This window comes from Schistocerca americana, chromosome 3, assembly GCF_021461395.2.
Source record: "Schistocerca americana isolate TAMUIC-IGC-003095 chromosome 3, iqSchAmer2.1, whole genome shotgun sequence".
Lineage (NCBI taxonomy): Eukaryota > Metazoa > Arthropoda > Insecta > Orthoptera > Acrididae > Schistocerca > Schistocerca americana.
The window spans coordinates 541417705-541441388 of record NC_060121.1 but is presented as its reverse complement, the minus strand read 5'-3'; positions in this window follow the sequence as shown (position 1 = coordinate 541441388).

Sequence of the window (23684 nt, the reverse complement as noted above, 5' to 3'; positions counted from 1 at the left end):
GGAGTGTTGCTATGGGGTGCGGGATCCTCATGAGATAGGTGTGACGGACGACATTGAAGAAGTTCAAAGAAGGCCAGCTCGTTTTGTATTATCGTGAAATAGGGGAGAGAGGGCTATGGACATGATTCGTGAATTGAGGTGGCTGTCATTAAGCACATAGGGGTTTTTCGTTGCGGCGAGATCTTCTCGGAAAATTCTAATCACCAATTGACTCCCCCGATTGCGAAAACATTCTGTTGGTGCCCACCTACATATGGAGAAATGTTCACCAAGATAAAATAACAGTAACCAGGGCTCGTACCTAAAGATTTAAGTGTTCATTTTCCCAGGCGCCGCTATAGAGTGGAACAGTAGAGAGATATCTTGAAGGTGGTTGGATGAACCCTCTGCCAGGTACTTAATTGTAAATTGCTGAGTAATCATATAGCCGTAGATGTAGACTATAGGAAGAGAAATTATAAACGACGCGAGGACTACAATCAAACATCAGAAATGACATTTCTTAGAGTGGTGAAATGATGATGTCTGTGGTGAGACAGATTCTGAACTAACCAAGAACTGAATATCTACAGCCCACGACACATATGTTTTATTTATTTTTGCATTCTCCCGTCACGTTAAGAGTTATGTGAAACAGAGGTGCACCACCTCACTTTACATGGCAGTTGATTCATTTTGGCATTTGTATGAAGTGGTCGGTGGTTAGGGCAGAAGGAGTAAATTAACATGTCTGGAATTTGATCATGGCTGATGACTTTTCTGAAAAGTATTCGTGATTTCAATTGCTACTAAACGATGAGGGGGAGATAAAACTCAAATCAAAAGCGCGTAATTAACCACATGCGCGACGTATCGCATCGATAACTTCAAGCCGCACTTGATTACGGAACGTACACTATATATGGGCTGCAGCAAGTTCTACTTCGCATCGTAAACGTCCGTGCTGCTCAGGTACCGACCATGAAAGGTAAGATGAGATTAACGTAAATTTTACTATAAGTAAGTTAGCCTTGAATAATTTTGCGCAGCGACTACTGCGATACAGGATGTTATACTATTCCTCTTATAGGCTTCAGTGATTATAAAGGGGGTTACTAGTAATGTTCCGATAAGGACTCTACGTCAGGAACCATACTGCTTGGACAGAAGTTTGAAAATCGGAGCACTTTCAAACCTCCCGCTTCACTGTACGCACACAGGCAATGCTTCGAGTACTCATCGTCGTCTTCTCTCCAACGAGTCGAAGAACATCATCTCCCAGTGTGGCGCGTCCATGGAGCACCACAATAAATCATCGTACAGCGTACCAGTTTCTCGTAGCCGTCGTGTCGTAGTAGAACGAACGGGATATAAACAATGACGTCATAATTACAAGAGGGACCGGCGCCGGCGCCTTCTTCGCAGTTTATGTGCGTACCTTGAAGCGCGAGGTTTGAAAGTGATCCGATGTTCTTACTTATTTTACACGCAAACGGTACATTTCCGGAAAAGTGTTCCCTGTCAAAATTTTATCTTCTAAGTCCCCCCTTCAAACACTAGGAGCCTGTTATAGGAATTGTGAAACGCCTTTCATAGTGATCGAATTCTCCGTAAGTTATAACCAGGTAACTTTAACCCTAGAGCACCAAAGCAACATAAATTTTACTACTCTTTATTTTATTCAAAGGAAGTCATAATTTATAGTTTAATTACAATTATAAAGTCTCCGATGCTTTGTCACATGCAAAATAAGTACAAAATGTCCTGTTTTACACCCTATACTGACAATATGAGATTGGCGGAAACCGTGAATTGGGAGCAACTGCAATCGTAAGTTTTACCAGGACTTAGTAATCCAGGATTAAAAGAAAGTGCCGAGATATTTCAACTACGGTATCAGTCAAGACCATTTCTTATGGTAGTGAAGGGAATTTCTCTGTTTTTCATATTAAGAGGGGGCTAGCAAGTTTGTGTATGGCTTTAGTAAATGTGGATGGCTTTAGTAAATGTATAATGCAACTATGAATCATATTAAGCGTTGCTACGAACAGTATTCAACACATCCAAACGAATTAACGCCATCCCTCACAAACAAGAGTGGCTGAATTAATATTTCATGTAACATAATTTTAACCCAAATGTTTGAATTCGAAGTTTATTCAATCATAGACTTAAAAAATAGAGATCGATATTTGCCATATGTCCGTAGTAGCAATTCATAATGTTAATATTTTGATTACGTCTTCTGCAGATGCAATAAACTTCAATTCACATTTCGAATTACTCAGAGGCAATAAAAGCAGTCGGTTTAATTATTATGATTTCACTTAAGAGTTGGTCAATTGACAACAGATATAGTCGTTGTGCTTAATTGAGGCTCTGAAGTCGCTAATCAGAATGCTAAATTGATAGTCAGTTGTTTACAAGACAGCTACCATAGCCGCAACCAACCAGATTAGTCGCGACTTCTGCCCCGCCCACCGTTGTCATACTGCTCTGCTTCCTCAGGTTCCGGTTGCCACAGTCAGGTACGGACAGCAACCGCTTCTGCTATTATAACTGTTGTGATTCGTTTCCGCCCTGTGGATTGGTTTATCTGTGTTGATAGTTCTGACAAAACGGAATGTCTGAAATTACCAGCTGAAGTACACGGTAAAGTGACAAATCTGGTCCTGGAAGACAAACCAGGCACTGCGCGTCAACGGAAAACGTGTGAGCAAAAACAGTCCTAAACGGCACCGCTGTTGCTGCCGCAGGCGTGTTGTGCACCTGGTACAGCAGAAAAGACGATATCGCTCCGTTCCACGGATTACTGTCATACAATTTGTTATTCTGACCCACGTCAACTTCTATCACTTCACAATTGCGTAAAGATGAGCGAAAGGCAGACGTTTTTGACACAAGGGCTAGAAGACAACGTCTTTTCTATCGACTTCACAACTGGATAAATTTTCGCTGCAAACGTTATGTTGCTGTTTCATCCTTGGCTGCTGTATTAATACAAGGATTGGAAACTGGAATTTAATACCTATTTACAACTTACACATAATCCATACATGTTTCACGTCGGCAGCATTGTGTATAACCCACTGCCAGCGATGTGAAAATCGTAGTATATCCTGCCAGTGATATGAAAATCGTAGGATGCCCTTAGCAGCGCCAGCTGTGTTGATAGTTCGTGTGGAACTGGCTATTGTCCGACAAATACCTGTAAAAATTCTGAAGCGAAAATCATGAAGAGTTTTTTTCACCATAGAAATCAGACTGAAGTCACAAGGATGTGTGGTGGGTGGTGCAGCGTTTCCCAGCCCCACGGCCCGAACAAATCATTCCCAACTTACTACATATGCGGCAGAGCAGTCTCCTGCAAAATGATGGCTGTGTAATGCAGAAAGTGTCGGTGCCTCTTTCTGTAAGCTGGTCATTTTTGGAACACAGTCTGCGATACTTTCTGCAGGACCCGTTCATGATTTTGCAGGACACTGCTCGGGTGCATATGGAGTAAGTCGTGAATGATTTGTTCGATCCGTGGGGATTTGGAGTGTTCTACCATCCACCACACTCTTCTGACTTAAGCTCATGTGACTCCAGATTCATTCCTAAGATGAAGGAAGCATTTCATGGCATTCGCTGCAGAACTGTTACAGAGATTCATAGGAAGACAGACCGCTCCACACGAACTATGAACGCAGCTGGCACTGCTAAGAGTATCCTACAACTTGCGCATCGCTGGCAACGGGTTGTACGTAATGTTAGTAACTATTTTGAACAACAGTAAAACTTTGAAACATGTATCTATTTTGGATAAGTTGTAAATAGATCGTTGTCCTCATTAAAGTCTCAACCTTCGTATATACTGATTCCGAAAGATCACAAAAAATCCACAGAAATAACGATGACTGTGAGTAGTTCAGAGTGCATTCCAAATATGCTCTATGGCTCCGCCTGAGAGGATCAATTGCAGAATGAAGGAAAGCCAAGGCGATTGTAGTTTAATTTTATATCGACGAAAATGTCATTAACGACGGGTCACAAGCTTGGGTTGACGAAGTTGTGGGAAATATTAGACGTCTCCGTTTCAAGTAAACAGTCCTTGCTTTTGCCATAAGCGATTTAGGGAAATCGAGGAGATCGCAAATGTGTGCGCCTAAACGCGATGTGTAATCCACTACTGCACAATGTGGGCCCGTTGTCTTCACCACTTCGCCACATCACTCAGAATGCTAAATGCATCCTATGTTCTCTACCATTCTTACAGAGCTGGTTCGAGAACATTTATCAGCATCAGGGACTTATCATTGCCAGCCCCCATTTCCTGGCGCTTTTCAAATGGTCCAAATGGCTCTGAGCACTATGGGACTTAACTTCTGAGGTCATCAGTCCCCTAGAACTTAGAACTACTTAAACCTAACTAACCTAAGGACATCACACACATCCATGCCCGAGGCAGGATTAGAACCTGCGACCGTAGCGGTCGCGCGGTTCCAGACTGAAGCGCCTAGAACCACTCGGCCACTCCGGCCGGCCCTGGCGCTTTTCCCTCGTACACTTCCACTAGTGTCAGTTTTCGCTATTAATTGTGACACTCCCTGCACAGAAATCTTACAATTGTGGCGCTCTGGCACACCTATTAACCTGGCAACCCAAGTAGCTGCTTGTGGCGATTGGGCCTTAAACTGACCCTGTGTACTTACACACAGACTCTGTATAACTTGACAAATAGTACTGGTCAGTGAAATTTGTATAACTGTTTCTGTAACTTACTGCATAGCAGCGTGCTAGTGTGTGAGACAGAAAGGCGAGTGGTCCAGTGCACTGGCTTACCTGAGCTTGGTTTAAACATACACTACTGGCCATTAAAATTGCTACACCAAGAGGAAATGCAGATGATAAACGGGTATTCATTGGACAAATATATTATACTAGAACTGACATGTGATTACCTTTTCACGCAATTTAGGGCATGCCGCATCTCGTGGTCGTGAGGCAGCGTTCTCGCTTCCCACGCCCGGGTTCCCGGGTTCGATTCCCGGCGGGGTCAGGGATTTTCTCTGCCTCGTGATGGCTGGGTGTTGTGTGATGTCCTTAGGTTAGTTAGGTTTAAGTAGTTCTAAGTTCTAGGGGACTGATGACCTAAGATGTTAAGTCCCATAGTACTCAGAGCCATTTTTTTTTAATTTGGGGCATGGATCCCGAGAAATCAGTACCCAGAACATCCACCTCTGGCCGTAATAACGGCCTTGGTACGCCTGGGCATCGAGTCAAACAGAGCTTGGATGGCGTGTACAGGTAACGATACCACAGTTCATCAAGAGTAGTGACTGGCGTATTGTGACGAGCCAGTTGCTTGACCACCATTGACCAGACATTTCCAATTGGTGAGAGATCTGGAGAATGTGCTGGCCAGGGCAGTAGTCGAACATTTTCTGTATCCAGAAAGGTCTGTACAGGACCTGCAACATGCGGTCGTGCATTATTCTGCTGAAATGTAGGATTTCGCAGGGATCACGCCGGGTCACACGCCAGTATGGCGATGACGAATACATGCTTCCAATGTGCGTTCACCGCGATGTCGCCAAACACGGATGCGACCATCATGATGCTGTAAACAGAACCTGGATTCATCCGAAAAAATGACGTTTTGTCATTCGTGCACCCAGGTTCGTCGTTGAGTACACCATCGCAGGCGCTCCTGTCTGTGATGCTGCGTCAAAGGTAACCGCAGCCATGGTCTCCGAGCTGATAGTCCATGCTGCTGCAAACGTCGTCGATCTGTTCGTGCGGCCGGCCGGAGTGGCAGAGCGGTTCTAGGCGCTACAGTCCGGAACCGCGTGACCGCTACGGTCGCAGGTTCGAATCCTGCCTCGGGCATGGATGTGTGTGATGTCCTTAGGTTAGTTCGGTTTAAGTAGGTCTAAGTTCAAGGGGACTGATGACCTCAGAAGTTAAGCCCCATAGTGCTCAGAGCCATTTGAACCATTTGTTCGTGCAGATGGTTGTTGTCTTGCAAACGTCACCATCTGTTGACTCAGGGATCGAGACTTGGCTGCACAATCCGTTACAGCCATGTGGATAAGATGCCTGTCGTCTCGACTGCTAATGATACGAGGCCGTTGGGATCCAGCACGGCGTTCCGTATTACCCTCCAGAACCCACCGATTCCAAATTCTGCTAACAGTGATTGTATCTTGACCAACGCGAGCAGCAATGTCGCGATACGATAAACAACTGTCGTCATAGGCTACAATCCGACCTTTATCAAAGTCGGAAACGTGATGGTACGCATTTCTCCTCCTTACACGAGGAGTCACAACAACGCTTCACCAGGTAACGCCGGTCAACTGCTGTTTGTGTACGAGAAATCGGTTGGAAACTTTCCTCATGTCAGCACGTTGTGTGTCGCCACTGGCACCAACCTTGTGTGAATGCTCTGAAAAGCTAATCATTTGCATATCTCAGCATCTTCTCCCTGTCGCTTAAATTTCGCGTCTGTAGCACGTCACCTTCGTTATGTAGCAACTTTAATGGCAAGTAGTGTAGATTATCACAGTTGTCCAGGCAGATGCCAGACTGTTTCCATTTCTACGTCTCAGAACACTAAATGCAAATAGTCGCAAACGAAAATATACAGAAAAATTAATACGACTTGCAGACATACTGATGAGCCATACCATTATGACCACCTGTTTCATAGCTTCCTTAGATCACAAATTCTGAGTATCAGGGGCCGATCAGTTTGCTGGTAGGTTTGTGGTGGTACGTGGCATTAGATGTGTGCGCACCGGTCATGTAATTCCCGCAAATAACGCGCCGCTGATTTGCCTATGAGGTAATGGCGCCCGATAGCAACCCAGATGGGTGCCGCGGGACTTACATCAGACGAATTTGGTCGACGAGACATCAACGAGAGCACCATAATGCTCCTCAAACCACTGTAGTACGGTTCCGAATCTGAGACATGGACAATAATTATTATACTGATGACTTCGCCGTCGGGGAAGACCTCAAGCATGAATTGATGCAGGTGGTTCGCAGCTGTCCGTGTACCTTCGATTGCTACCACAGGTTCCATGCAAACGCGGGAGAATGTTTCTCACAGCATAATACCGCTCCCAGCAGCCGGTGTCCGTGGGCGTTGTACGGTTCGACCCGCCGTTCATCTCAATTACGGCGGTTGTGGGGATGACCATCACCTATTGTAGCAAAAGTGTGATTCATCCGAACAGCCGACACGTTTCCATTTATCGACCAGTACATCCCGATGGTCCCGTGCGCATCGCAGTCGTAATTGGCAGTGTCGTTGCGTCAACTTGTGAACATGTAGGTGGTCTGTAACGGAGCTCCATGTTCAATAATGTACGGTGAACGATGTTCTCCAGAACACTTTTGCGTGCACCAGCATTGTGCTCTTCCTGGCAGAGATGCCACAGATCACCATGTACCCTGCTTTACAGAGCATACAAGCATCCGAACCCCACGTTCAGTGAAGTGTCGTGGTCGTCCAACCATTTAGCGCCTTGTGGTAGTTCCATTGGCCTATCTCTTTCCGTAGATGCTCACGACAGCAGCACGTGAACATTCGACCAGCTTCGCCGTTTTCGAGATACTCGTTGACACGCTCTCCGTAATAATAATCTGCCCTTTGTCAAAGTCGCTTATCTCAATGGATTTCCCCACCTACACCCCATATCTTTGCTAAGGTGCTCATCCGTCCGTATCTGCTCCGCTTACATACTTTTGTTACTGCGCCACGTGCCCGCAACGTTACCACTCTGCATCAAACGGCACAGTGGGCAGTGGTTATAATGTTTCGACTCATCATCGTACATAGTTTGCATACAGGATGTCCCAGAAATGTCGCGACAAACATCGATGGGTTGTACAGACTGCCTTGACGAACAAGTCGAGAGTGTGAACCCATGTCCGGAAGCATCATCGAACGACGCTACACGGCGTGGAACACAAAGGCGGCGGCGCTTGCCACTGATCCACTCATTCTGGTAGGTTTGTGGTGGTATGTGGCATTAGATGCCACCATCGGGATGTACCGGTCGATAAATGGAAACGTGTCGGCTGTTCGGATGAATCACACTTTTGCTACAATAGGTAATAGTCATCCCCACAACCGCCGTAATTGAGATGAACGGCGGGTCGAACCGTACAACTCCCACGGACACCGGCTGAAGAAGATGGAGCTAGCCACTGCGTGGAAAGGCCTTGTGCCCTATTTAGTTAGTTAGTTATGTCTTGTTCCATAGATCATTTTCCCGATTATTTTATCTATATGATGTGGAACAAGTCAGGTTACAAGATATATAAACACACATGAATAGTGCTAATGTTAATATTACTGAAAGTTTTAGTTCTACACATGCAACTACGATTAGATGTATATGTATTTTTTTTTTACCATTTCTGAGACAGAAACTCGTCCATGGCGTAGAAGGAGTTGTCCAAAAGAAATGATTTTAAGCTAGATTTAAAACTTGATCTGCTGCCTGCCAGACACTATATGTTGTTGGGCAAATGATCAAAGATTCTTGTTGCTGAATAATGTACTCCTTTTTGAGCAACTGACAGCTGGTGTTGTACGTATGAACATCACTGTTCTTGATAGTTGGAGATGGGTTATTTTTAACGAATTTCATTAGCGAATGTATGTACTGAGATAGTGCAGTTAAAATACCTAACTACTTGAAAAGGTGGCTACATGACGTCCTTGGATGAACACCACTAATTATTCTCACTGTTCTCTTTTGTGTAATCAGTACTTTATGTCTAAGTGGTGAGTTGCCCCAGAAAACTATTCCATAAGAGATTATCGAGTGGAAATATGCAAAGTACGTTAGGAGGCTGATGTGTTTATTACCGAGACTAGCGACTATACGAAGAGCGAAAGAAGCTGAACTTAGTTGTTTGAGAAGCTCAGTAATATATGTTTCTACCAGTTCAAGTTGTCATCAATGTGAACACCTAAAAATTTGGAGAAATCTACCCTGTTAACCGATCCCTGTTCATATGCTACATCAATTGTCGGTATGACTCTATTTGGTATACTGAACTGGATATAGCGAGTTTTTTCAAAATTAAAGGAGAGCCCATTTTCTGAGAACCACTTGATAATTCTTTGAAAGACATCCTTAACAATATCTTCAGCAGCTTTTCCTGGAATGGGATTTATTATAACACTCGTGTCATCTGCAAAAAGTACTAGTTCCGCTTGCTGCACATTAAGTGGGAGGTCATTCACGTGAATAAGGAACAGCAGAGGACGTAAAATAGAACCCAGTGGGACTCCCTTTGTGGTAACTATGAACGCGATGCTATGTTGCCTCAGTGGATGACGGTTTCGGACACGGGTTTTCATCTACAGTTTATTTTTCCCATGTATACCGAAAATACATTGAATATTTTAGAGGGTTCCAGGAGAAATCCGTGTCTGAAACTGTCATCCACCGGGGCGGTAGAGCATTGCATTCATAGGAGACAAGGCCTGTCTACGCATCAGTTAACTCCACCTTCTCCAATGGCGATCGTGGTAAACTTTCACTGTCACCGAAGAACAAAATTACGAGATGTTCCACCTACTGTCAGTCAGCGCACAAAGACACGACTGATGCCGAGGGGTGGCCCGTTGGGAGGTGCCGGCGCCTCTAACTTCGACGCTCTGTAGCATCGTTGGATGACTTTCCCGGACACGGGTGCGTATACTCGATTTGTGCCTCAAGACAATCTCTACAAACACTCGAAGTTCGTCGCAAAATTTCTGGGAAGCTCTATGGATGTCCCACCTACGCTACGTGAAGTTTAATTTAGATGCGACGACAAGAATGACATTCAGCAACGAGAATACGGTACCGCTATTTCAGAACAGGCGAGTTTCCAAGACGGACGCACTCGGAAAAAACACAAAAAAACGCTAGAGCAAAAGAGGAAGAAGGGAAGAAAGGAATAAAAATTAGAAACAAATAAAATGAAAAGAAGAGCCGGCAGCTACCATCAACAGTTCGTTCAATACGAGATTTGTGAGAAAAGTAATGAGACTGACAACAGTCAAGCGATGTGGCAACGCTGTGTTGTTCTACTTGTGCAGACAGGGGTGTCCATCCCAACCAGATGCTCAGTCTGGGTTTCAGCTCTGTACGCCCATCAAGTGATATTTGAGAGCGCCATCAGTCAAGTTTCTTTTGTTAGTGTGTGTGTGTGTTTTTACAAATAAGGAACAGTGGAATTTAGAGCGACGTTATGCAATCAAGTTCTGTGGTAAACTTTGGGAATCCGTAAGTGTGACCCGTGAAGAGTTGAAACAGGTCTTTGGGGAACATTCCTCATCAAGAGAACAATTTTTTTGCTGACACAATCATTTTTGGAAGGCCGAGAACACGTCGAAGATGAACGTCGCTCACGGGGACCTTAACTTCTAAGTCCGACGGAAACGTCGAAAGCGCGCGTGCTCTTGTGAGATCAGACCGATGTTTCACCATAAGGATAATGGGTGATCAGTTAAACACATTCACTTGACCGAAGATTCGCACACGCGAAAGGTTTGTTCCAAAATCGTGCCGAAAAACCTCACAACTGAACAGAAGGACAATCGAACTAAAGTGTGCATTGATCTTGAGAGGACTGCCAATGACCACGAATCGTTGAGTCGGGTGTCCACGGGTGATGAATCATTGGTTTTTGAGTACGAACCTGAGCAAAGCGGCAAAGTGAGAAGTGGCACATTGAGACACTTTTCTTGATCCCGCACTAAATGAGAAATTAGGACAGCAGACAAAAACATTAACCATCCCAAGGGGACATTACAATCATACCGCGTAACGCCACCACTACCTCTGATACAATCTTACAAAGATGTCCTAGAGAGGCTCAGGAAAATGATGATTCGAGTGAGATCGGGCATTGCAAACGAGTGCATTCTGCATCATGACAAAGTCCCATGCCACTTTCATCACGGAATTTTTGACCTCAAAAGGCATTCCTGTTGTTCCACAGCCCTCCTGTTCACTCGATGTGAGTCCTTGTGACTTTTTCGTTTTCGTGCTGTGGAGGCAGTAACTTTCGCTGAACTGTAGTTGAGGAGACAGTGTCGGTAGCACCTTGGTTCATCTTGGCAGTCAGTTGCTCAAATGTTGCACGTCTGTTTGTTATATATGGTCCACGGTGCTTATTCTGAAATAGAAGTACAGTACATGGCATACCCCAAAAAACTTGTAGATTCTCTGCTTCGAACCTAGGTCGTTATAACACTTGGTTGACAGCTGGTCCTGGATGAACAAATTTTTATGCACGATAACTCTACTGCCAAAGAAGCAAATCAGCATTATTTTGATCTTTGATCTGCTCACTCGAGCTTTTTTTCGGTCTATAGAAGACGTGGAGTAAGGCTTCCTTGTAGATGTATACGAGGTGTGATACTCTTTCTAGTCCCGAGTAAATATGCGATACACAAGGTGTGTGAGAAAAGTGTTGAGGCTTATTTTTATCTGCCGAAGTTCTTTTACTCGTGTCCTCACTTTCTCAGTGTCGCCAAGAATTCGCTACACGGTGGTACAAAATACAATAAAGATGAAAGAGATATGTGGTAATGTGTCTCTTTCACACAGGTGTACTTGTGATCGCGGCTCTGGTGGCGGTGTCTGCCGGAGCGCCTTCCAATAGCTGCTCCAAAGGGCTGCCCACGACGCTGTTGCCGGACTCCAAAGACTGCGCCGGCTTCTGGAAGTGCGCCGACGGCGTGTCGCTGTTCCAGTCCTGCCCTGAGGGACTGCACTTCAGCACCCGCCTGCAGCGCTGCACACTGCCCGTCTTCGCTCGCTGTCAGGCCCAGGATGGTAACTACGTTTCTCTTATTGGCTAGTTTTCTCCGTTTAAAGGTTCTCCTTCTTCTTCAGCTTCTTCTACTCTCATTCTATATTGTCTACCTTGTCGTCTTGTTCCTCTGCACAGTCCAAATTGCATCCCCATAACATTTACTTATTATTCAATTCCGACTGTAGTATACGTGTTCATTTGTGTTCACACGACTAGAGAGTGAAGATCTATCTTATAAGTTACAGTAGCAAGACATGGAGTCATACACAGCTGCTTTTCTATTGGAGATCAAGCTACCAGAAGGAGGATACAATGCAATGAAATTTTCCCTGGCGAGCGAGGCTAGTGTATACTACGCACTGCAGTTACAACGTTTCAGACTGCTAGGACTCACTGAGCCAGTTTTCTAAGCTTTGGCGCTTTCCTCTCATTATCTTCTTGGGATTCATAGCACAGTCTTATTGTCACCTCTGCTGTTCGTCAACTTTGGTCTGGCTGTGTTTCGTCTTTGTAAACCACAGCCAGTCTGTGCGTGATAGGTGAATATACATGGAGTTTTTTAAATCAGCTATATGGGCACAAAAGCCCCCGTAGTGGTAACACACTTTCGTACCCAACCCAGTACGCTTCTAACTGCTGCTTCCATCATACCGCCCAACATGCCTAAGAATCTTGAACACGTTTAATTATGATCTCCCTGAAGGACGAAAATCTGAATTCCACAAACAACGGCCATGTCAGTTCCAGCTCGCTCTGTTCGTTCTCCAGATCCACAAGGGAGTAGACAGCGGTCCCAGGGTGATGTGTTCCATGACTTCCGGAAGGTCTTCGATACAGCTCCGCATTGTAGCTCCTCTTCCTAGAATATCGAACACATCATGTCATTCTTGAACGAGAGAAATATTCAGACGTGAAAATAATTTCGGACCTAGTCCGAGGGAATGTTGTAGAACCACTATCTGCGCGCCACGGTGTTGCCTGTGATTAAACAGTTATTTATAAAAGACTGTCCGGGTATGTATTTATTCCAACCCTCTACTAGTCCATCTCCTCCATCCCCTCCTGCCCAATCTCGCTGTCCAACTCCTCCCCCTCCCCTGCTTCCTGTCCATCTCCTCCTCCACACTCTCTGTTCATCTCCGCCTCTTCCCTCACGCTGAACATGTCCTCCTCCCCCTCTCTCTGTCCATCTCCTCCTTTCCATTCTCCCTCTGTCCATCTCCTTCCCTCTTTTCTCTCTTCACGCTTCACTCCACAGTTTTTCTTTCAATTCCGTAACAAAACTGTGTAACGAATTTGGTAGAAATCGTTCCAGAGTTTTTGGATGAAGTATTTACTCGTGGCTTTGCGCGCTTACGCACATATCAAATATATTTCACATGTATTTGTAGACGTGAATCACCTGCTTCTCCAGCGAATGTCGCCCTGCATCTTCATTTTCACGCAGCTCAGTGTTTACGATGTCGTATGTCCTGAACTACGTGTTATACAATGATATAATTTTGCAGGTACATCAATTGGTATACGTGTCTACAGTCTGTGAAATGTATTGCGAATAGTGTTAGTAGTAAAGAAGTAATGAATTACGATGTGGTAGTTTTTCACGCGTCTTAACGTCTGTGACATCGTATTTCCTGAACTGCGTGTCGTACAATGCTATAATATTGCTGGCGCATACACTGGTGTATGTAAATAATGTCAGCAAAATTTGCTGCGAATACAATTAATAGTAAAAAAAAGTCATAAAATAAAAACGCGTGCGTCATACGGAAGTTTCACTCCGTGAACAGCGAATGTGTAGTAAGTGATAAACTTTCTTTCTTTTGATCATTTTGTGTGGGTTGTCAGCGAGAAAGTTACTAAGGGTTTGAAATTATGCGTAAAGTTCGTTGCATGTCACTAAGTGCTCTAATTCTCAAATTCTACGTGACTGGAGTGTGGGTATTTTCTCGTCGTGGGCTACACTTCATTTTCACTCCTCCCCCCCCCCCCCCCCCCCCCGTCCACCACCACCGCCCATTTGCTAGGCGAGTGGTTCTTACCCCCCACAATGATTCTTTACAAGGAGTAAATGATATTTCTAGCAAGTTTGGTTGAAATCGGTTCATTGATTTAGGAGGGAATGTGGAACATACATACATAAAGCGTGGAGAAAAACTGTGTCACGAAATTTTAGCCCTGGATAGCTGATGCCAGTAGGAACCAAATGTTGTGTAGGTCGACAACGCACAGTTTTTAAACTGATTGACTGAGGGACTGCCCTGTTGCCGGATGCTCTGGACAACGCATTACCGCGAATTCTTCGCCTGCCGGAGATGGTGATGTATCCAAGACGGCCAGCACCAACACCGACTCTATAGAAAGCCCTGGCGCTACGTCATCAGTCGTTAGTGACGTCACAACGCCTAGGCACGCCACATGGCGTATGATCGTAGTGTTGGTTGTGCAGTGCCCTTCCTTTTGTGTTACTTATTGTGTTTTTTCGACTACAGCAGTGAGAGTTTTCGCCATGGTGTACAAGTGTTGTGTCCCTCGCTGTAACGGGAATTGTCCAAATGTACCTAAGGTCCAAGTGTTTTCGTTTCCTAACGACGAAGACCTTCGTCGCAAGTGGATTGCTGCCATTCACAGGTATGCATTTTCTCCAACCAAATATTCCAAAGTAAGTAAATCCGATAGTGTTCCATGTTTTCAGTTTTTATAGTTCTTTATTCTTTATTTATACCTTTTGAAGACCTGTACGATATTGTACCCAGGCACCACTACTGGTTTTGTGTCGTCAGTCTTGCGTAGTGAACGAATTTTGACCGGTCAGTTCAGCAACTAGTATTCACACTTGAATAGGCGAAACCGCGTTTTCTACATTATTTTTTATTTATTCGAAGGAACGATTTATTTGACTTGCATGTAGTCAAAGACTGCTTTTCAGAGTAAAGATCATACAGTTAGCTGTGTTGTGAGAAGTCAGGTTTTAACAAAGATTTCCACTGAAAATTATAGTACGATGTGTAAATTCGAAATTATGAGCTCTAATACAATCGAATTAGTGTTCAACTTCAATAATTATTTTCGAAATTATTTTCAGGTATGTGAACTACATTTTCGAAAAGAGAATTCAGTAATACAGCACTATGATCTTCATTTGTAGCTTTACGATTGTAAGAAAATCTTTCTTCTAAATAAAACTGCAGAATCCAAAACAATACCAAACATTTTGTCCAAAAATTTACAGTGATAAGCAAGCCCAGGCGTTTCTGTCGTGCCTAGCTGACGTGACGTCACGAACAAGCGCCGAGGCCTTCCTTTGAGTCGGTGTTGCCAGCACGCTGGCTGGTAGCGCGCCAGCCTTCCACTCTCGGGGCCCGGGGGTGAATCCTCCGGGGTCCCGACTCATCCATTGTAGTTTCATGATAAGACGTACATAGAACAGACCTGCCAACAGCTGTTAGTTCGCGCACAGAAAGTCTTTTACAAATTGTGCCGACCCTGAAAGGGCCTTTTTTGTAGCTAGGACATTGTTTACTTAAAGCAGGTGCTCGAACTGGCGACCCTCTGAGGCGACACAAGCTTGGTAACGTCGGACGGCGTTTCTCCAAACTGTTTCAAAGATTCCTGGTATTGCCCTGATGTGATTGGCAGCATGTTGAATGCGACCCATTAATTTCTCTTCGTTTCTAGGTGGTTCGCGTCCGGGTGGGTGATCTAGAACCATGAAGAGCCCCCACAGGAAAAAGTCTGGTGCCGTGAAGTCTGGTGATCACGGGGGCCATATCCTACGAGCACCTTTGCCAATTACCCGGCCGTCGAAGAGTTCATTTAAATATCCGCGCGTAGCATGACTTTTATGTGCGGGCACCCCTTCATGCCGCAACCATATGCGTAGCCGTATGTCGAGGGAACATCTTCCAGCGGGCCGGGAAGAGTTTTTAGCAAAAAGTGAACGTAATTTGCCCCAGTAAGTCGAGAAGGTAGCTGTATTGTGGCAATCGGATGGTCATCCACAATGCGTGCCCAAATGTTGAGCGAAAATCGTTGCTGGTGTCCGTGGAGGTACGTGACGTGAGAATTTCCCCTTACCTGGTAATGAACGTTTCGAGTGTCGTAAAGGCCATCTCGATGGAAGATACGCTCCTCAGTAAACAACACAATGGCGAGGAAGTCGGGATCTCGAGCAACACCTCGCAGAAACCACCTGCAAAACCCTAACCTGTGTTCAAAGTCCGCCACAGGATTTAGGTCTTGGATAGGGTGGAAACTAAATAGATGCTGGCTGTCATCCCTCAAAACCTCCCAGACTAACCGGTGAGTGACCCCCATGTCGTGTCCAACCGCTCGAGTACTTGTCGTAGGTGCTTCCTCGAAGCGCTCGAGAACAGTCTCTTCAAATGCAGCATCCCGTCGTGTTCCAGGTCTGCCAGTATCACCGTGATATCCCGCTAACGAGCCAGTTTCGCCAAGTCACCGGTGAATTGCTGTAAACGTTTGCGAGTGTGGGTGGCGTCTTGCTGGGTACCGTTCCTCACACAACCGTCGGGCTTCATGCGCATTACCGTCGGCTAGTCCATAAACAAAAACCATATCTCGTTGTTCTTCAAACGGATACTGTGCTGCCGTGCTTACTGTATGACTAAATCGCAGGTGAGGTGTGTGTGCTCCGAAGCGAAGCTTACGTGTGAATGTCTCTGACGTGAGGTGGAGACAAACAGCAAGACCTATTCGACACGTGTGAGTATCAGGGCAGTGACAGGACGAGGGACGTTTTTGTGTGTGAACCGACAACTATAGCGCTGCCCGTTAACCGACGAACGACAACAGGGCAATCCCACTGCCAATCGGAGAGCGTAGCGCCAAGTTTCCGTAGTTTAAAAATGGTACGCTGACGACCTACACAACATTAGTAATTTTGGTTTCTACTGGCGGCAGCTATTTTTTTTCTCCACCCTGTATATACGAGTGGTGTTCAGTATGTACTGCAACCCGTTTCGTTTTTTGAAAGCAGCTTGGTTTTGTTGAGGATTCCAATACACCATATTATTCGCCACTCTTTTGGCTACAAAACCCCATTTTCCAACATAGTCTTGGCCTTAGGCCGCCTTACTGGGAGGACCTGTCTCCCCGCATGGTCTTATCCTACTGGTCTACGTCGGAGCCAAAGTATTGCTGCTTCAATAACCTCCCCATCATCTGTGTACTGCTTCCCGTGTAGTGCATCCTTCATTGGGCAAAATCGACGGAAGTCTGAAGGTGCGATATCTGGGCTGTAGCGTTAATGAGGAACAGTTCAATGAAGTTTTTGTGGTCTCCTCTCGGGTTCACAAACTTGTGCGGGACCTTGTGTTCTCATGAAGAAGGAGACGTTCATTTGTATTTCTCCGACAAGGAACAAGTTTCAAGCTGTTTATTCAGTTTCCTGTGGGTTGGACAGTACACTTCAGAGTTGATCGTTGCGTCATGATGGCGGACATCAAGCAGAAAAACCCCTTCAGAGACCCAGAAGACCGTCGTCTTCACTTTACCGTCTGAGAGTAGGGCGTTGAACTTTCGCTTCGAAGGAGAGGTGGTGTGGCCCCACTCCATGGATTGCCGTTTCGTTTCCGGTTCGAAGTGGAGAAGCCATATATCACATTCTGTGACGATGTTCGACCAAAACTTATCTCGATCAGCCTTGTAACGCGCCAGCAATTCTGCGCAGATGTTCTTTCGTTGTTCTCTACGGTTTCCATTAGGCGGCGAGGAACGCAACGGACACAAACCTTTGAGTACCCCAACTTTCGGATGTGTATATCAGCACTACCAACAGACACGTCGAATTGTGTAGCGAGGTGTTCGAATGTGGTCCGTGAATCACCTCCCAGTAAGGAGACGTACACTCCACCGTCATAACGCTGGTTAACATTTTGAAAGGTACCTGTTCGGGAACAGTTTCCCCTTTCTTAGGTACTGTCCGCAGCTCGTGGTCTCACGGTAGCATTCTCGCTTCCCGAGCATGGGGTCCCGGCTTCGATTACCGGCGGGGTTACGGATTTTCACCTGCCTCGAGATGACTGGGTATTGTTGTGTCGTCTTCCCCATGATCATTCATCCCCATTACTGTCCGAGGAAGGCAATAGCAAACCACCTCCATTAGGGCCTTGCCTAGTACGGCGCTGCAGGTCTCCCGCATAGTTCCCCTACGCCCTAACCGCGCGACCGCAACGGTCGCAGGTTCGAATCCTGCCTCGGGCATGGATGTGTGTGATGTCCTTAGGTTGGTTAGGTTTAAGTAGTTCTAAGTTCTAGGGGACTGATGACCAAAGTCCCATAGTGCTCAGAGCCATTTGAACAATTTTTGAACCTTATGCCCTGTCAAGGAGTATGGGACTTCATCATCATCATCTTATGTACTGTAATATACACTGAAAAAAGAAACCGACCCCATCGTGATAAAAGTGTACGTGTTCAGTCGGAGCATTGCGTCTTTTCTCTATATTTTGTGCTGGAGCGTTTTGGCTCTGCATATTACCAACTTTTCCAGTGGTGTTGCGATATTTTTCTCAGGGACAAAGGCAACTGGGGCAACAAACCAAAAAAATAATAAATGCACTTTTTCTTTCGTGAATTTGTATTAATTGTATGTTATTTCCTAATTAGTCGTTGTCAATAGAGGAATATCCATCATTAATTACAAATTTGAGCGAGTTTGTATGTTACAGTAAAGGCACCAGAATAATGTAGCATCTCTCGCTTCGCATATATATACTTTCACGTTTCCAGTTTGTTCAATGACTGAGCCTGATAGCGCACTGTTGGGCCAAAATACTCCTTTTCAACCATCTGTCATATATATATATATATATATATATATATATATGACAGATGGTTGAAAAGGAGTTTACTGTCGATTGTCAAACTGTGTGTTTCTTCATAAGAAGTCAACAAGAAATCAGTAAGTAAAAGTTATTTCCCAATTCGTCATTGTCTATAGCGAAATATCCATCATTAATTACAAATCTGCGCGAGTTTGTTTGTCACACACACACACACACACACATATATATATATATATATATATATATATATATATATATATATATATATATATGTGTGTGTGTGTGTGTGTGTGTGTGTGTGACAAACAAACTCGCGCAGATTTGTACACTCCTGGAAATGGAAAAAAGAACACATTGACACCGGTGTGTCAGACCCACCATACTTGCTCCGGACACTGCGAGAGAGCTGTACAAGCAATGATCACACGCACGGCACAGCGGACACACCAGGAACCGCGGTGTTGGCCGTCGAATGGCGCTAGCTGCGCAGCATTTGTGCACCGCCGCCGTCAGTGTCAGCCAGTTTGCCGTGGCATACGGAGCTCCATCGCAGTCTTTAACACTGGTAGCATGCCGCGACAGCGTGGACGTGAACCGTATGTGCAGTTGACGGACTTTGAGCGAGGGCGTATAGTGGGCATGCGGGAGGCCGGGTGGACGTACCGCCGAATTGCTCAACACGTGGGGCGTGAGGTCTCCACAGTACATCGATGTTGTCGCCAGTGGTCGGCGGAAGGTGCACGTGCCCGTCGACCTGGGACCGGACCGCAGCGACGCACGGATGCACGGCAAGACCGTAGGATCCTACGCAGTGCCGTAGGGGAGCGCACCGCCACTTCCCAGCAAATTAGGGACACTGTTGCTCCTGGGGTATCGGCGAGGACCATTCGCAACCGTCTCCATGAAGCTGGGCTACGGTCCCGCACACCGTTAGGCCGTCTTCCGCTCACGCCCCAACATCGTGCAGCCCGCCTCCAGTGGCGTCGCGACAGGCGTGAATGGAGGGACGAATGGAGACGTGTCGTCTTCAGCGATGAGAGTCGCTTCTGCCTTGGTGCCAATGATGGTCGTATGCGTGTTTGGCGCCGTGCAGGTGAGCGCCACAATCAGGACTGCATACGACCGAGGCACACAGGGCCAACACCCGGCATCATGGTGTGGGGAGCGATCTCCTACACTGGCCGTACACCACTGGTGATCGTCGAGGGGACACTGAATAGTGCACGGTACATCCAAACCGTCATCGAACCCATCGTTCTACCATTCCTAGACCGGCAAGGGAACTTACTGTTCCAACAGGACAATGCACGTCCGCATGTATCCCGTGCCACCCAACGTGCTCTAGAAGGTGTAAGTCAACTACCCTGGCCAGCAAGATCTCCGGATCTGTCCCCCATTGAGCATGTTTGGGACTGGATGAAGCGTCGTCTCACGCGGTCTGCACGTCCAGCACGAACGCTGGTCCAACTGAGGCGCCAGGTGGAAATAGCATGGCAAGCCGTTCCACAGGACTACATCCAGCATCTCTACGATCGTCTCCATGGGAGAATAGCAGCCTGCATTGCTGCGAAAGGTGGATATACACTGTACTAGTGCCGATATTGTGCATGCTCTGTTGCCTGTGTCTATGTGCCTGTGGTTCTGTCAGTGTGATCATGTGATGTATCTGACCCCAGGAATGTGTCAATAAAGTTTCCCCTTCCTGGGACAATGAATTCACGGTGTTCTTATTTCAATTTCCAGGAGTGTAATTAATGATGGATATTTCGCTATAGACAATGACGAATTGGGAAATAACTTTTACTTACTGATTTCTTGTTGACTTCTTATGAAGAAACACACAGTTTGACAATCGACAGTAAACGTTAAAAACAGAAACATAACAACAGCCTTAAAGATTTTTACATACTGTCAACAGGGATATGATGCTTCAGATCGTTCACAGAGTAGGTGCACTAAAGATATTTTACATTCTGTCAATAGGGATACCACAATGTAACATGTTAGATGGCAAAGATAAGACGCTACAGATCGTTGACAGAGTTTGTATGCTATTCGAAATGTCACAGCAGGGCTTAGAACATGGCAATTATTTTGCCCCGTCCCAATTCACTCTCACTGGGTCATAGTTTCACGTTTCCATTTCGTTTGATGCCCATTCAATGACTGAAACTGAGAGCGTACTGCTGGGCCCAAATACTCGTTTTCAACCATCTGTTATTTTAACCGTGCGTTGCCGTGTACTTTCCCGTACAACCTCCGAGTTTAGGTTTGTTCTCACTTATCTTACTGTGGGCTGCAATTTTCACAATCGTATATTGTAGTTAGTGATTCTGTCGTGGTCCTCAATGGAACTGTCGATTTTTAGTAGAAGAGTAGGAGGATTGAATTCTCACTACAGAACATCACTAGTGTTCTGTCACAGCGTCTCTTGTCTTTGTGGCGTACAGCTGCCAGTTATGATCGATTCTGAGCAGCACAGCTACGACGACACCACAAAATGGCTTTAGGCCCCTGAATTTTGTAGAAACAGCGACGCTAAAATGAAGTAAGAATTTTGGGTGGGACTGTGTAGAGGAAAATACAGCTGATGCGATAAGCTTGTGTCTATACTGCATAGGTGCGTTCTTATATTTTAGCACCGAGCAGTAGCAGTGTCGTGTGGGTAGTGTGAGGCAGACCTCTTACGATCGCAGTGGAAAATTACAAAGTGTTACGATAAGCGACCAACTCAGACTAACCTTCGATCAGCTAATTAAAATTTCGAGGATACTTACAGTCTTCTTGAGAATATCCGTGGAATGCATCGCTTTATCGGCTGCGATAGCTAGCTTTCAAGAGACTACTCTCCAGAACAAGGCTGTCCACAACAGCTTTAGGCGCCTGCCCCTCTTGTTACGTTACCTAGTGCCTAAGACCTCCAGTCAGAGACATCTGGTAGACAACATAGAATTTATCCCCAGGACGGGGGAGACCGGATGACCAACAGTTTCCCAGAGTCCATAATGCCAACTTATCTTACAGTCACTTATCGGATTTCGGCTACGTAATTTCAACTGATAGTGTGGATGTCGCTGCGTTACTGCAGAGGAGATTCCGTGTGACTATACACTGTTGGCGCACAGTATAATTATACTTTATATAAGTACCATCGTTATGTTGATTAACACTATTAAGCACTTTCGAATAGTAGTGAAAATAAACGAGATCAGAAAAGAGGAAAGACAGGGAATGAAAGAATACCATGAAGTGCATTTTGCTGGCCAGCACAAATTATTATGTGCGATTAGTTTGCATCATTGTCTCACGCGTGAGTTTCCGTATCGGAACAACGAATATTACCACACACTCTAAATGAAATATTAGGCGCTCTTGCGGGCGTGGTAACTTGTCTCTTCAAGCAATGGGTGCCGGGAGCGAATGTAGGAAAAGGCTCACAGAGGAGGCAGTAAATGAAAGAAGCTAAAACCGTCCTGTGTTTTAGGTTTATATGGCAGCAGAAGTGACAAACTGACATAAAGGTAGCTACAATGATTTTGTGTGCATCTTATTGCTGCAATTCATAAAACGGTACTTTAAAATACTATCTCGGACAGTGAGTGATTGCGAAGCACAGTTTGCACTGACCAAGTAAAATCGGGCGACTTCTACCTGTTCCTCCACTCCACTCAACTCCCACGAGAATAGGCGTTATTTCGTGCACGTAATACTGAACGTAATCTTACAAGCAAATTCTCGCACCTGTCCAAAACATATTTTATGCTTTGAAAAGAACAAAAATTTACAACTATTTTAGATTTCGTTTTCTAATGTTCTACGTAAGAATTAGTCTGTCTGCCAGGAAAAACCCAAATATTTTAGGATATGGTTGAAGTTTTGAAGACTGCAAATGCCGATGATAGAAACTGAACTCAAAAGAACTCGTGTTGCTGAAACTACAACCTCAAGCAATGTGGCCAAGTTTTCCCCGTGATATCAGATTTCTCCTACAGAAGAATTATCTCGATAATTTCTGCGTTCACTTCTTCTAGTACGAAATTTATATATTTGTTACTCATTCATCGTTCATCAAGGCCGACGTTTCAAACCGTTCTCTCTCCCAGATTGTGTGCTGAATGAAGCATTGGAGCAAAATCACAAAATATAATTTTTGAAAACTGGTACACAAAACACCATCGCTCCCTAATTTTCTGTCATAAAACTTTCTTCTCCTCTCTCTCTCTCTCTCTCTCTCTCTCTCTCCCCTCTCTCTCTCATCCACGCTACTTTACCTTCTGCTTTCGCTGTCTACGCTTCTTCCTCTCACACTCCTACACCACAGCATATGTGTGTGTGTGTGTGTGTGTGTGTGTGTGTGTGTGTGTGTGTGTGTGAGTATGTTGTAAGATTCGTTCAATTATAGAATCTCTGGTAAGATGGCTAACGGTATTTTCTTCCCGTGTGCAGCATGCAACGTGAACGGATTCCACGTAGCGGGAAAAGCGTCTTTGTGAACGGGATCTGTTCGTTCCTGAGGCATTTTCACACGTCCTGAAAATGTGACTGCAATAGGGAAACATCATTTCTCTAACATCTCTTTGTTTTAGTAATTACTTCCTCATAGAATACAATGCTGTGAATTTCAGTTCTCAAACATTTACCTCTTTTCTTTGACACTGATTACTGCCTGAGTGCCTTAGTGGAACATTAATTAAATTCATGTTATTCTGTCGGAGAAAGAAAACAGTGGAAAAGAAAAGAATATAAAGTGGAGCCATTGTACCAGCCAATCTACTCACGTACATTGGTAATTTAGGAACATAACATCTACGTTAATGAGGAGAGCTGGAAGAAATTAATATGATGCTGTGTTCCTCAAGCATGTCACAAAAGGCCGCTGTGGCCGAGCAGTTCAGTCCCGAACCGCGCGTCTGCTAGGGTCGCAGGTTCGAATCCTGCCTCGGGCATAGATGTGTGTGATGTCCTTAGGTTAGTTAGGTTTAAGTAGTTCTAAGTCTAGGGGACTGATAACCTCAGATGTTAAGTCCCATAGTGCTCAGAGCCATTTGAACCATTTGAACCACATCGCAAAATCTTTCC